A 13487-nucleotide genomic window follows, 5' to 3' on the forward strand; every position below is an offset into this window, starting at 1 on the left:
CAATCACGGACTTCAACTCTAAAGCGATTATCCTCGCCACATCAATCTGGATATTCGTGAGGATGCAGTGAACCAAGTGTGCCACTGGGATCGACACGGTTGAAGTGTGAGACTTGGGTTTGATATTTGTCAGAACCAACATAAGGATCAGCTGAGCCATGGGAATCATGTCTTCCCTATGGTATCTCATCGGAACCCCAGATGGGTTCAACTCAACTGATTTCCCTTCAAATAGCAGGGCAGCAGAAATTGAATTGGTATCTCTATGCAGCCTCAAATCACGGTGGTAAGTCTTTCTCTCATTCGCTCCCAGATGGAGCGGTTCACCCAGCACCCGGTTGATTGTATCCCGATCGAACGCAATTGTACAGCCAAACACTCTAGCCGTCCATGTGAATGGCTCATCGTCGTTCAGTAGTGCGTTCGTGTAGAACTCACACACTATTTCGATGTCATAATGCTCCAGGGGAGATATCAATCGGTCCCACTTTTTACTATGAATCAACCCGGCAAATGTACGGTAGGTGCCTTCGGGGTTGATTATAAATCTCTTTTCCGACAAAAAATTTCTCTTCTCCAAAGCCACATATCTAGCTGCTTGCTTTGGCCCGACAAATTTGTCGGTGTCGAACTGTATGGGCACGGGACGGGAAGTGCTCCCGCCCTTTCTCTTTTTAGAAGCGTCGGACCTGGATTCCATCTGCAAAGACATAGAGAAGAAACACACAAAACCACATAACAGATTAGAAAGCAAAACAGAAAATCCAACTACTGTCATGGTCGTTGCTGCTTCGCCTAGCGAGAACCTATCGAAGCTTCGCTACAGGTTCGCCTAGCGAAGTGGCGGCGAATGCTCGCCACTGATTCGCCTAGCGAGATGCTAGCGAATCTTACGGGTTCTGGGTTCTCTCTTCTTAACAGTCCAATTTCATAAAACCCTAAGTCTACGAGCACCCATTTCAGAAACTAGGTGATTTATCATGAAAGGCATCATTCTAAGGTACATGCAAATCTACACCCACATGCAAAACCTAAAGATTTCCACACCACTAACTTCACCCTAAATGTCTCATGTTCAAAAATTTCAAGCAACTGGAAACAGAAAGTAATGAAGAAGGGGCAAACCTGATTTGAGATCTGTTGAATTTGAAATGCACAGGAGGTTAGGGATGCAATGCAATGCTAGGGTTTAGAGTTGTTAGATGAAACGTGAGAGAGTGTTTGTGAGTGTAAGTTCAGAGTTTGTGAGTGCAACACTTTAAAAATGGTTATGAGCCCAAAAGAGTGGCCTACTGAGAATTAAATGAGTTCTGCCACGCAGCGCTCGCTGCTGCTTCGCCTAGCGAGCAGCTAGCGAATCAGCTCGCTACTGCCTTCGCCTAGCGAGCAGCTAGCGAGCATGACAGCATTTGCTTTTTCAAAACAACATTCCAAGCACATATCAGCAAGGTTTATCAATATGAACACCAACACCACTCAACAGAAAGCTTTTAAATACTTACAATGTTGGGGTGCCTCCCAACAAGCGATTGTTTAACGTCGGATAAGCTCGACGGTTCGATGCTCACAGAGGAGCATCCAAGGAAATTGTGCAGCTTTCGCGATCCACTTTATTGTTTGAGCTTCCGTACTCCATTTTGTTGAGCAACTTCCTCAAGGGCTTTGTTGTCTTCAAGAGGTTCTTGATGAACCTTCGATAAAATCTGATACCACCCTTTTCGGAACTATTTGCACAATGCTCACCCATTCATCATCGGAGATAGAACAATTCATCCCGGCCTCGACTAGTTTGACAATGTCCTTCTTTTTCAGCACTCGCATCAATTGATTCTCCTCTTTCGTGGACAAAGTGTTGCTAATGATTACCGGTTTAGTACAGTTATCACCAAGGAACACATACTTCAAATGAGGCTCTAGTTGTGGTTCCTCCACTTTCTTTGTCATATCCAAACCTTCACTTGTGTCTTCATGATAAACAAGTTCTCCACAAGCTTCTAATTCATGCAACAACGCTTCCATCTATTTTCCTTTATTTTTGGTTGAAACTTTGTATACTAAGAGATCTTTCGGAAGGATTAAAAGCATGAACCTGGTTTGCGACCTCCACTAGCTTCTCCTTGGTGGCATCGATTCGAAAAGAATCATGTTTCTCATAAGGATGCTTTTTGGCTTCAAAAAGATGGAAGGCTACCTCTTCATCTTGGACCATTACTTTCATCAAACTGTTATCAACGTCAATCATCATGCATGCGGTTTTCATGAATGGTCGGCCAAGAATAAGTGAAGCATCATCGTCCTCTTCCATATCAATAACAATGAAATCCACCGGGAAGAAGAATTTGTCAACTTTCACTAACATGTCTTGAGTCACTCCATATGGTGCAGTGGTAGACTTATCTGCTAGTTGTAAAGTCATCTTGGTGGATTTGATCTCAACATTTCCCAATCTTTTAACTATGGAGAGGGGAATTAAATTGATGCTCGATACCAAGTTAATCAAGCCATTACCCGTGTAGGTGTCTTCGATGGTTACCGGTAAAGCGACTCGTCCCGGATCGGATTCCTTCCTCGGGAGAGTTTTTTGAATGATGGCACTACATCGTGTATCAAGCAAGATTGTCTATGGTTCCGTGTACCTCCGCTTTTTAGTGAGTATGTCTTTCATGAATTTCGCATACTTAGGCATTTGCTCTAATGCTTCGGCAAACGGAATGTTCACTTTCAATTGTTTGAATATATCCATGAATCGGGCGTAATGCCGTTCATTCTCCCTTTTAGATGGAGCATGTGGATATGGAAGGTTTTGGATTGGAGTAGCGCTCACTACCTCCTTTCCTTTAGCAACTCTAGAACTTCTCGCTCTTTTCTTTTTCACTTCCTCCACCATCACTTCATCATTCTTAATTTTCTCAATTTCCACACTTTCTTTACTTTCAACTTCACCATTCTTTTCATCCTCTTCAACTTCTTCCTCACTCCACTCCCCAACTTCACCATCAACACTATCCTCTATTATTTTCTCCTCATCTTTTTTCTCTTCCTCTTTTTTTTCACTCTCATCTCTTTTTTTATTCTCACTAATCAACTCCCTTCCACTTCTCGTCGTTATCGCTTTACAATGCTCTTTAGAATTCGTTTGCATGTTCGCCGAGAAAGATGGACCGGGTTGTTGTTTCGCTAGTTGTTTAGCAAGTTGTCCGACTTGAGTCTCGAGATTTTTTATTGCCGCATCGTTTCTCTTTTGATTAGCCATCGACATTTGCATAAATTGTGTTAATGTCTCTTCCAACTTTGAAGTCACGACCGGCGGTTGTTGAGGTTGGTAAGGATTTTGGGGAGGGTTTTGACGGCTAGAAGAACCACCCCCATAACCTTGGTTATGGTAGTAGTTAGTCCTTGGTTGGAACGCTTGATTCCCTTGAAAGTGTTGTTGTTGATTTTGAGGATGTGGTTGATACGGTTGTTGTGGTTGTTGCCTCGGTTGGTAGTCTCGTTGGTTCGCCATGTAGTTTACTTCTTCAAACCTGGGAGGTGGACAAAATCCGGTGTCATGCTCACCTTTGCAAAGCTCACAACAAGCTATTTGTTTAGCTTTTGAAGGTTCTCTCAACTCTTTTATTTGTTGAGTCAAGAGTTCCACTTGTTGTGAAATGAGTTTGTTTTGGGCAAGAATAGCATCGTTCGTCCCAAGTTCAAGCACTCCCGGTTTCTTCAAAGAGTTACCTCTACTTTGACTTTGAAGGTCATTTAGAGCCATTTTGTTGATGATATCAGTAGCTTCTTCGGCGCTTTTAGACAATAAAGAACCACCCGAGGTAGCATCCAACAAAGTCTTGCAATTCGGTTGGAGGCCATTTTTGAAAATGTGGATTCGAGTCAATTCGTCAAAACCATGCCCTTTACACTTCCGAAGCATGGATTTGAATCTTTCCCACACCTCATTCAATGATTCGTTGATCCCTTGTGAAAACACGGAGATTGCCGTTTTGGATTCCATGAAACGGTTGTGGGAGAAAAATCTTTCAATGAACTTCTCTTCCAACACGTTCCAATCCGTCATGACTGCAGGTGTTTGATCCAAGTACCAATCTTTTGCTTTGCCGAGCAAAGCGTGGGGAAATAATCTTTTGAACAACGGTAGCTCTTGAGCTTGATCAACTCCGGCCGCCAATGCTATCTCATAAAATTTGGTGAGAAAAGAAAAGGGATCTTCATTGTCCATTCCGGTGAATGGACTTCCATATAGTAGGTTAAGAGTTCCTGTTTTCATCTCGGCTTGCCTTCCCGTGTGGTTGGCAAACTGAGCAGTATTCCTTGGACTGTTGACACAAGGTGTGGACATGGGCGGTGGTTGTGGTGGTTGATCCATGGTAGGTATGAAAGGTGGTGGATGTGTTGTAGAAGAACTTTCTCCTTGTTCTTGTCGTTGTCTAGCTTGTTGCCTCTTTCGTCTCGTTCTGCTATTCAGTCTCCTGGCGGTTCTTTCGATCTCGGGATCAAAAAGAAGTTCGTCCTCAGGAACCTGCCCTCGCATAAAACGAAAGCTGCACACAAAACCACACAAATTACAAGCACAAGTCAAAAATTCAAAAGTTAAAAATTAAGCAACTATTGCGATGCTCGCAATATCAATTCACAATCCCCCGCAACGGCGCCATTTTGTTGAGTGTAGTTTTGGTGTCGGGTTTTTGTTATCGTCTCCACAGGGATTGTGAGATATCACCGTCGTTCGACAGTTGTTTTAATTCTTAACTCAAAGTAACAAGGGGTTTTGGTTTTAGTCACGGTAGCTTGCATAAAAGTGTAAGAAAATGCGGTAAAAGTTTTGGTTTTTCTATTTGAGAAAGATTGTCAAAGTTAGGGTTTGACGATCACTTTGCATGTATATGTTCGATCAACAAACTCATAAACTCCTTTAGATGATAAACTATTTCACAAAGTCCTCCCAATGTGTTTATCTCTAACACACATTGTGGGTTTTCCCATTTTGATCCATTGTTTATCTCTAACACAATCTATCAAAATGATAACTTTTTGGTTCAACTTTATGGTGAACAAAATCATTCATTACTATCTCTAGCTAACAAACAAGATTGGATGAAAACCTAGGTAAAGAGTTGGTAAACATCTCTCGATCATAAACCAACACAAAGAGTTATCGATAAAACAAAGTTTTCACCATATATTCATCATTAAAGAGTTTACAAATGAAGATCATCCCATTTACACACAAAGCTTATGATCATCTACATCTAACCTTGACAAAATGAAGAACTTAGCCACTCATTTTCATGGTGGCTTGGACAACAAGTCTCGGTTGAAGGTTGATCAACATCCACGTCAAAGAATCGAGATTGGATGGGAATCCACCTTCTTTTTGTAGAATAATGTTAAGAGATGAAGAAAAATGGGTTTCTAGGTTACAAAATATCTCTAGAGCAATGCTGGAAAATATCTAAGAAAATGCTAAGTAAAAGTACAAAGCATGGTTCCAAAAAGTAGCCCCTGCTACTTATAGTACTGCAATCTGAACCGCTATGCTCGTTAGGCGAGCAGAATGGTTCGCCTAGCGAGCCCTAAAATTGGCACCAGAGGCACCTGCGTCCAGAGAAATATCCTTGGCCAGATTTTAGGTGGTTTTGCTACTGGAATTGCTCGCTGGGAGCTCGCTAGTGGCTCGCCAAGCGAGTAAGTGTTGGCTGCTCTTTTGACCAAGTCTGAGCGTGTTCGCTACCACCTTCGCTGGCTGCTCGCCTAGCGAGTTTGTTGACATTTGCTACTGTAAAATTCTGAGGATGTTCGCTGGCAGTTCGCTAGGTGCTCGCCTAGCGAGCCCTTCGCCACAGCCCTCGCCTAGCGAGCAAGCTGATGAATGCATTCTCTTCTTGGTTCCTTTGCCAACTTCCTTGTGCCTTCATTTTCTATTAGTTCATGCCTAATTCCTGCACAATAACGCACAAATTAAAGGTACCAAGATCGTCTAACATTGTATTGCAATTCATCTAAAACAAAGGCGGTTTCGAACACTTTAGCAACAAAAAGGAGTGAAAGATGCCCATATTTGATAGCTCAAATAAGCACTTTTGGGCATCTAACAGTAGGCAACAAAATTGAGTTGCTTTGAGGTCAAATCGAAACAACTCAGTTTATTATCCTCAAAATTCAAATCCATGTATCTTTCAATATACTTGGAATTCGAGAAAATTGATGCCAGATTCAAGATCCTGAGCATTTTTACTTTGAATCCATGTCCTTGTTCTTCATATTAGTAAAGGTTGATGGTGGACGAGTCTGGAGAGGTCCACCAAAGAGAAGACCGGAGCCCTAGCTCCGGTGGTGTGTTGGATCCTCATATCCCTTTGATCATGTTTAAATGTTTTAATCGCGTCCCTTGGTTCTAATTACCATGCATGTGTTGCATTGACTGAAGTCCACCATGGATAGCACGCGCGTGGCAATCAGATATGCCACCTCAATTAATGAGGGAGATCTGATTGCCCTTGTTTTTTTGCTTTTTATTTTAATTTCTGAATTTCTTTTAATCACTCCTATTTTATTTAATTCATAGAATTTTCATTTTTAATGCAAAAAATATTGGACTTTCACCAAAAATCTTTAAATGTTTTTCTCTTCCATATTCTGAATTAAAATAATTTTTTGGATTAATTTCGATATTTTTCCTGAATTAAATATTTTTGTGCATATTTTTAATTGTTTAAAAATACTTCTGACTTTTAAAAAATAGTGAAATTTTTTGTCTAAGGTCCTTCGACCTTGTTTGACCTAGGATAAATCCCTTGGCCATTTATTTGGTGTTTTGAAGGTATTTTAGGTTTTGACCAAATAAAAATGTATTTTAATTCATTTTTAATTGATTAAATGCTTAAAAATATTATGGAGCCATTTTTATGGTCTTGTGATGTTTGACTTTCTGTTTTGGCCTTGGTCAAGGTTGATTTGACTTTTGTTGGACCAAAGCCATTGGATTTAGGGGATTGTTGAAATGTACATTTCATCTCCCAAAATGAATGAATGATTTTGATTTGATGAAATTTCTCCCATGATCAATTTGTGTTTCTATCTTCCCCTCCCTCTTCATCTTCATCCCTATTCTTTTCCATTCCCTCATTTGACCAATGAAATCTCTAATGTCTAAAGGCTAATTGATTCATCAATGACATTTGTGTCAGATGAATCAATACAAGTATGACTGAGATAGGTCCCTCCCTCTTGATCTTTTCTTTTAGTGTGTGGTATGTTTTAGGAGTTTGATTCTTCATACCAAATCTCTAACATGCATTAACACCTAAATTTTTATTGCCCGACCTTAGATAGTTGTGACTTCTACATAAGTCAAATTACAATTGCTTAACATATAGCTAAATTTGACCCTCAAGGCATATCATTCTAGTAAGTGAGATTGTAAGTCTCCCATTCTTCATGGCATTGTGTTAAGACTTAACCTTTTTTCCTTTCATGGGAGCTAGTGGCATACTTGTTAAATTATCCAAGTTGGAGCCCTTCTCATGGAATATGTCTTGGTTTAAGGATTCATACTTGTGAATGAATGGTTGAGCGTTCTCCAAAGAATGACTAAATCAATTAAAAATCACCACTAACACTTGACTAACTTTTGACTAACATTTGACTAACTCTTGCTAATATTTCTTTACTTTCAAGTCATTTACTTTATGCAATTTAAATTTTAGGCATTTATCATTCATTGCCATTTACATTTCATATAACTTGTTTATGTTTATGTCATTTTCAATTTGCTCATTTGAGCCATATCTTGTGATTGTATATATTTGTTTGTCTGTTTTGATTTTGTTTGTGGTCTTAGGACTTTAAAATACTCAATAACAACAAAAACACTAAAAAACATTTGTTGGACTGTTGAACTTGATCTGAACTTTTGGACTTAGGATTAGGCAACATTCCCTGTGCAAAAAGGACTTGACCAATGCCAACATTTTGAGGCTGAGCCTTCATCTCATGCAAGCCTTGGGATTTGTTTGAATTTATCTGCTACTTTATTTTTGTGCTTAATTGTTATTTTGATCTTGTGTCTGATGTTTTGTTCTGAGTTGATCAAGGAATATTTCATCTGATACATTGGAAGACAAAGAAGACTGCTAGCTATGGGAATTGCTTGCTTGGATGTAGCTATCTTTATTTGATGCTTTGATCTTCATGATGTCTAGATAATGTTCATTTCTTATTGATTATTGCTTGATTAAAGTCCAAGGGAAAATGAGTTTCTATATGACATTCTTGTCTGTTAGTTTGTATCCTATTGGTAAGATCTTTCCAACCCTTAACTTTTAAATTTGTGCTTAGGATAGTCTCTTCACCTCCTCCCACTTCTTAAATTTCAAAATCTCTCCCTCTTTTCAAAAATCTCCATGCTTGTGATTTTAAACTTAGACTTTATTTTAATGATTAGAAACTTTAGCCTTATGCCATTGAAATTTCAAACTCTTAAATCAAAATTGTAAATAAACTTAATCATATTGACTTAAAATTTAAAAAAGACAAAAAGAACTAACAACCCCATTCAAATTTTTGTCCCCTTGGTGCCTTTTCATTTAAACTTTTGTTAAAAGCAACTCACAAACTTTGAAATTTCTACCACGAACTACGGGGTTTTGATCCCTCATTTTTATGTTTGTACGTAGGCACAAGACCGAAGGTCTTGTCAAACACAAAAATATAATCAATGAATTCTTTTCTCATCCCCACACTCTATTTTTCTCAAACATCTTTTATACCAAACACAAATGCACATATAAAAAAGGTCTCCCTAGGAGTACCTAGGATACTTTGGGTGCTAACACCTTCCCTCTGTATAACCAACCCCCTTACTTGTAATCTCTGGGGTTTCTTCGTACTTTTTCCATTTCCTTTGGAAATAATAAAAGCGCGGTGGAGACTCTGATTTTATTGACGTCAAGTTTATCCATAGTTTGATGGTCATGAATTTACCGCTACACTTCCTAAAGAATGTTCTTCATAAGCTCAGGCACATCGGGTACACAAACCATGTATCTGAACCTCATCAAATCATTCTCGTCAATTGTGAAATCACCACCCTTACCTTGATTAATTAACATAAGTTGGTCAACCAATCCCACATCGATCTTCTTACATTCTCTGATCTCTTCAAGGATACTACTGGTCAGCTTCAACATACCCAACTTCACACTATTAGGAGTCTCTTCACATACCAAACCCATGTCTATAAATTGCTCGATTAATTCCAACTCTCGAACCATCAACATCGACATATACAACAACTTTTTACTCAACGCATCAGCTACAACATTGGTTTTACTTGAATGGTAACTCAAGTCAAATTATAATCCTTCAGAAACTCGAGCCATCTCCTCCTCCCCATATTCAATTACTTCTAATCGAATAAATACTTCCAACTCTTGTGATCACTAAACACGTCAAATCTGGAGCCAAACATATATTGCCTCCAAATCTTCAACACAAACACCACAACTACCAACTCTAGATCATGTGTAGGATAATTCTTCTCATGAACCCTCAAATGCCTAAAAGTGTAAGCCATAACTTGAGCATTATGCATCAGCACACCAATTAGACCTATCTTTGAAGCATCACAATACACAATAAAGGATTCACTCGGACTTGGTAAAATCAAAACTAGAGTTGACGCCAATTTCTTCTTGAGTTCTTGAAAACTCTCTTCACACGGAATGATCCATACATAGACTTGGCCCTTTTTGAGTCAACTGAGTCAAAGGCAATTCCAACTTTGAAAAACCCTCTATGAACATTCGGTAGTAACTGGCCAACCCAAGAAAACTTTTTATCTCTCTAACAGACTTCAGAGTCTCCCATTGTAACATAACATCGATCCACGATAATACCACCACTAGAAATCAAATGACCAAAGAAACTCACTTCTTTCATTTAGAACTCACACTTAGAAAACTTTGCATATAACTTTTTATCCTTTAAGGTATGCAAGACAACTCCCAGATGCCCCACATGCTCTTCATCAGACTTTGAATATATCAGAATATCATTGATGAACATAACCAAAAACTGATTTAAATATAAATTAAATATTTTATTCATGTACTCCATGAACACTCTAAGCGCATTAGACACTCCTAACGGCATCACATAATACTCGTAATGAACATACCTTGTTCTAAACATAGTCTTCGGAATATCGTCGGACTTTATACAAATTTGATGATAACCCGAACATAAATCGATCTTACTAAACACACAGACACCAACTAACGGATCCATCAGATCATCAATCCTTGGAAGTGGGTACGTGTTCGTGATAGTCACCTTGTTTAGTTGTTGATAATAAACACACAACCTCATGCTACCATCTTTGTTCTTTACCAACAACACCGACACTCCCCACAACGAGATACTCGGTCAAATAAAATTCTTATCAAGCAACTCTTCTAATTGTTTCTTCAATTCATTCAACTCTAAAGCAGACATTCTATACGAAGCCATCAATACAGGACTAGTACTAGGTACTAAGTCTATAGCAAACTCTACCTCGCGCTCCAGCGGAAAATCACTGGTATCATCTGGAAACACTTCTAGAAAATTGCACACCATTGGTAGCTCACCAATGTAAGCTTTGCTTTAAGCCTTCATCTAAGCTAGTATCATAAACACTTCATCGTCATCCTTCACAAACTCGTCCATTTTCTTAGCAGGCACAAATAACTCATCATCTGCATTAAAATCTAGAAATGACACTGTCTTATCGTAATAGTTGATATGAACCTGGTTGAACTCTAACCAGTTCATTCTAAGGATAACATCGAGATTCCTCAAAGGTAGACATACTAAATCAATCCCAAAATCCTTATCACAAATAGTAAGTGGACAATTCAAACAAACCCACTAAGTGGTTACCCGGCCTAAAGTTGGGGTATCAACAATCATGCTCCCAACTGTAACACCTCAAAATTTGCCCTCCTTTTTTGGGACTAGCTTAACATATTACATATCATTTTTAGGTCATTAGGCATTGCATATTGCATACCATGTGGTTACATTGTGCAAGTCATTCTCCCAAGTCTTGATCAGAAGATAGGAGGTCATGTGCAAGCTAGGGTTTCAGTGGACTGGTCATTAATCATTTGAGGATGTGGAGGTCCAAATTAGGGTTTTGTGATTCTCAAGGAGATTGGTCTTCATCTTGTTTGAGATGATACATCATCATCATGGTTTGTCATCATCAAGTGTTTGATCAGGATACCTTGAGATTAGGGTTTTGACCACTGGTCAACCCTAATCATTTGCATTGGGCCAATCAGGGCATAGCAAGGCGGTGGGATCTACAATGGATATGGGGATCATTTCATGGTTTTATTGAGCTCATTGAGGCTAGGGTTTCACCATTGAGCCATTTCATCAGAAGATTTGGGCTCAGATTGATCAGTGCAATGCCAAATTCATCTATCAGTTGAAAAGTCAACTGTGGTCAACTGTGCTTGATTTTATGGATTTGGAGGTGGGAGAGAGTTGGATACACTTCATTCATGTTGGAACAAGTGTTATTTGACATGTCAAAGCTCAAGAATGAAGAAAATAAAGTCAGGACAAAAATTGCCAAAAATAGAAAGTGACCTGTAATGGAAGTTTCCAAAAATGGAAAGTTTTTGACCACAAAATTACATGTCCAAAAAAGCTTCAAATGAAAATTTGTTCAACATGAAAGTTGTAGATCTTGTTCTTACCTTTCCAAAAAGTCCAAGAACTTGAAATTTCCATGTATGGTTGACAAGTTATGGTCCATTCAATTTCAAAAAAGACCTATAATCAAAGGGGCATAACTTTCACATGGAGTGTCCAAATTGAGTGATCTTTTTATGAGAAAACTCCATTTAACATGTACTTTCATGGTGCATAAACAAAAATCATCAAAAATGGTCAATGCAAAAAGTCAATTTTCAAGTGTACAATTAAAATCCAAGGGCAAAATGGTCCAACTTGAGAAATAATGGGAATTTTGGAATGGAAGTTTTTGCAACACATCACATATGCCAATTAGAAGTGGTTTGAACTGTCATGAGTTTTCAAGGATCAATATTTGACTAGGCTATTTTGGAACTTGCACTTAAAATGTAAAATTTGGCATGACATAGTGAAAATGAAAAATACAATGCCAATCAACATGGGATCAAAGCCAACACATCACAAATGATATTTAGGAGATGTATGAGTTGTCATACAGTTGTCATGAGCCCTTAAGTGAAATACCAATTTTGCCCTTGCATTGAAAAAACCACATTATGCTAATTACATTTCATTTGGTTAATTGGTGATTAGTAAGGTGATTAAGGGATGGTATATATGGTTAATCATAACTGAAATGTTGATTACAATCACATTCACCAAGATCTGTAATAGAATTTCACCAAGAACCTCTCAAATTCTCCAAAAAGCTTCATCACTTTTTCTCATCAATCTTCTTCAATTCTTCACCAAAGTGCAAAATTCTTTTTGCTTTGTGTTCCTTGATCTTCCTTCTCCAACTGTTTCATCAATTCATTGCCAAAAAGCATCCAATTCGTGACTGTTCATCATAGGTTCATCAATGGCAAATTGAAGTTTCTCACACGTGGAGGTGTCTTGGATCAAGCTACGAGTTGCTTTCATCTTCCTAAAGCTTTTTCTTCATCTGTTTTGAAGAATCACGTCCAAATACACACAAATTCATCACTGTCTTCAATCTAAGGTGCCAATTCGAATCTCGCTATTGCTTAAATTGAGATATGTGTTTTGTAGTGTGTTCAGTGTAGATCATTGTGCTATGCTTGGTTTTGGATTTGGTTAACTATTGATTGAGTTATTTTGATTTGAAGTTTTGATGTCGTTTCTTTAAATGCTCGATCCGTGAGATATAGTGAGAGTTAGGCAAAATCGTTAGCATATTCATGATCCTGGTACTTAGACCTTTCCATTGGTATATCATTTGTGAGTTTTGGTGAGGATTTGTTCATAACTGAATTTGGATGGATGAATGAAGAACACGTGAGGAAGAATGATGAATTCTGGAAAAATGTTGTTGTAGATCCGTCCCATTCGCTTAGCATTTCAAATTCTTGTTTAGCGCCCAATTCAACCAATCGTCATGCGCCAGCACATTAAAATGACACGGTGCCGTTTTGAGCTGGCTGAGGCTTATTACGAGATTGCCATTGGAAATAATTAAATCATTTTAATTCATTAAAACACTTCAATAATTATTCAATAATTTAACAAGACTTTAAAAAATCATAAAAAATTCATTATTAATCCAAAATTAGTGAGACTTTTTTTGATAGATCCCAAATTTTGTCTAGAGTTTTATAGGCATAGTACCACAAGTTGTGCTTGGAGAAATTTTGACTTTGCCTATTGATCTTTGACTTGTGTACATTTTTTGCATGTGTTGCTAAAACCTTCATGAAATGCTCATACCTTTAAAGAAA

This window comes from Lathyrus oleraceus, chromosome 4 (assembly GCF_024323335.1).
Source record: "Lathyrus oleraceus cultivar Zhongwan6 chromosome 4, CAAS_Psat_ZW6_1.0, whole genome shotgun sequence".
NCBI classification, from domain to species: Eukaryota; Viridiplantae; Streptophyta; class Magnoliopsida; order Fabales; family Fabaceae; genus Lathyrus; species Lathyrus oleraceus.